Genomic DNA, 3,083 nt, shown 5'->3' with positions numbered 1-3,083 from the left:
TCATACATGTAGAAATGGACAGAGAAGTCTGGCAAAAGTCGATCAATTCAGATGCAATCAAGCGTTACTATGTGTAATCTTTATACTTTCCTTATATGATATAAATTGAACTACGCCTGACCTAATTCCCGTTTAAGAGGGGATACATAGGAAGTCCTATGAGTTCGGTCACAATTCAATAAAAATTTCATTCCCCTCCGCAATTGTAATTGGAAATAGGGGCAGAATTTTGAGGAGAACCCTCAAAATTCCGAAGTAATTTCAGCCAATCGCCGCACGAGCAGCAGTTAGAAATGTCAATCCATCAATCAAGGGTAGAATTTTGTGGAGGACCCTCGAAATTCCGTAGCAGGAGAGGTTTCAATGTCCTGAACTACGTCACAGTCATTAGTTCATCTAAAAGCTATTTTTAATTATACATTTATGTCATACTTTTACAAAATCATGCATGATTGTTATTGAAACTGCTTTGTTTAGCAACGCTACCCCAATGATATAGACAGTATCACCAGATCAAAGCCGAACGAGTCAAGCAAAGCTAGCGCGGATGCGAACTAACCTCCCCCTTATAAAATTCACCATTTTTCTTTGGATGTGTTGATACCCAATTTTGTCCTACCTTTCTTTTAATTAATTTTCTGGTGCTCCCTAGTCACTAATAATCTAATCCACTAATTTTAGTTATTTATTACTATTATTACTACTATTTATTATAATTATAATAATTGAAGCTATTACTACTATTACATAAATTATTATTTTATTATTAGTACTATTAACATTATTATTTATATTACTATTAATATGACTATTATTGAGTTAATTATTTATTTTAGTATGTAATATTATGTATGTTTAAAGTACTTTTATTGGGTCCAAGTTATTAAGATATGGGAGCCCAATTAAATTAATTTGAGGAAGGAAAAGGCATGATTTCGGCCCAAATCAATCCAAAAGAATATTTTCAGACTAGCCCAAGCAAACCCAAATTTGTTAGACCCCCTTAGTCCCTAAAACACAAACTCACTCTAGGGTTCCTAATCACATTTCTCCTAGCCGCCTCTCTCCCATTTCCCCTCTTGGACAATAACCCAAACCTCCATCACCATTAGCAGTGTTTGTTACTCCATTTTAGTGCAAGCTTTGTACATATTTTCAGTCGTTCCCTAGACCTCCTCTTTCTTCTATTTTCGTGAATGATGGCATATCAAAATCAAGAGGAAATCAATCCCAAATCTCACTGTTTCTAGCTATTCTTGGACGAATCAAATATCAACAACTTTAATCAAAATCTCAAACATTCAAAATTTCAAAATTGTTTGACCATGCTCAAATCTGAAAGGAAATCCCGTCAAAAAATTGAAGCCCTAGACTTTTCTTCCGATAAATACACCTAAAACCTTCAGCCGAAGGGACATTCTGAAAGGTCGAAAAAATCATATTTATACTTTTAATTTTTGTACTCTCTCTCTTTCTCTCAAGCTTCAATTAAAAATCCAAAAGAGTAGATCTGAAACCTCAAAGTCCTTTGTTCACTGCCCCCCACAAGGTCAGTAATTTTCTGATTTTGGTTTATTTTGATTCTGAAGTTTAGAACGTACTTATGTTTTGGTACCTGTTGTAAAATAGTTATTAATTCTCTTCCGTTTCTTATTTTAGATGTCATAAAATAATTATCAGCATGCCTTTGTTGATTTTTTCGCTACTGTTCGGGTTCAAATCATCATTCTCTATATATTAGTTTAGTAAGAAATCATGTGCTAGGCTCCTTCTCTTATTTTTAGTATGAAATACGTATTTACTGGGTATGTGATAGATTGAAGCTCTGTTGGAAAGTGTTTAAAGAGATGTTCATGTTGACTTGCCTAACTTTACCACTAGTTCACTTCTTTTTTATCGTCTTTAGGAAAAATTAATGTGTGTCAATTGTTATTTGTTCATGTAAGTCCAGAAATTAGCGATATTAGTATTTGAAATCATGACTTAGGTCCTTTTCATATCTTGGATATTACAAACTCAAGTATGTAATTTTAAGTTAGGCTTTGAATATTAACTCATGCCAAAAGATCGAGTTCTGTTCTGTTAAAGTGATATGCTCGAACGGGTCGACTGCTCATGCATTTAAACTACAAATTTAGTCTTCCTCATAAAGAGTTGTAATAGATATATTTGTAAAAGTAGGAAAACATTTCTGTAAGTTTCTTCTGCCACCTTATGTTCTTTTAATTTAAAGTGCAAATAGACTGTTTATAAGTATAATATGTCAATTTATGACATCAGCTAATGAGCTTAAATCTTTATGACTCGAGTAGGATATTATGTGAGAGAATATCTTCAATTTACAAGCTGCTATGAATCAAATGGCAATTTGATCTTTCTGCTATTTATTTAGTTTCCGCAGGTTGTTAAGAATCAACTCATCTCTTCTGATTCATATCTCCTTATTTCTTTTGTTATGTACACCTTGGGAGCAAATTGGAGCCTTCATAAGAGACTCTTTATCACCGCTAGGAGTCCTGCTCTAAGACTCGACAATGCCTTGATATTATGTGGAGTCAACATCGTTTCACATTCTCGTGCTACCTGAGACCGCCACAAGAAAATTATCCCTTTAGGATGCTGGTGAAAGAGTCGGACAATTGCTCTTTTGAATTTTCATATTTCTTGTTTCCCATTATTTGTTTTTCATGATTTTTCCCTCTAAATATATGGTCGTGTTGGGACCTTATTTGATATGTGATACTTTATAATTGGCATACTTTTTATCACATAGGAATATAGCACCAAATTATGAAAACTTTAAATCAACAATTTTATTATTTCTTCACCCTTTTAACTACTTATCACTATGGTATAACGTGACAGCTTAGGATAATAAACTGGTTTGAAATATTTGATTGGGTATAATTTGATTACCTCAATAAAATAGGCAAACCCAACTAGTTTAGAGTTCGATCCAAAAGAGACTCAACTCCTTTAAACTTTGTTTTAAGCTAATTATGGCTATCAAATTCGGCATGTTTTGTTAAACTTGGTTTAACTATGTACAAAATGGTTTTTGGTCTTTGAGGTTCATTTGCTTC

At 33.2% G+C, this 3,083-nt stretch overlaps 1 long non-coding RNA gene across 1 annotated transcript; it reads left to right on the top strand.

The window, feature by feature from the left end:
- The first annotated feature begins 934 nt into the window (after nucleotides 1-934).
- LOC107796894 (uncharacterized) lies at nucleotides 935-2,758 on the top strand. Its single transcript, XR_001650540.2, has 2 exons — nucleotides 935-1,549; nucleotides 2,393-2,758. It is a non-coding gene; the product is annotated as an uncharacterized LOC107796894 (long non-coding RNA).
- Nucleotides 2,759-3,083: the final 325 nt, after the last annotated feature.

The sequence above is a fragment of the Nicotiana tabacum genome, chromosome 7 (genome assembly GCF_000715075.1).
Source record: "Nicotiana tabacum cultivar K326 chromosome 7, ASM71507v2, whole genome shotgun sequence".
Lineage (NCBI taxonomy): Eukaryota > Viridiplantae > Streptophyta > Magnoliopsida > Solanales > Solanaceae > Nicotiana > Nicotiana tabacum.
Note: the sequence above shows the minus strand (reverse complement) of the source record. Positions and strands in the feature narration are given on the sequence as shown.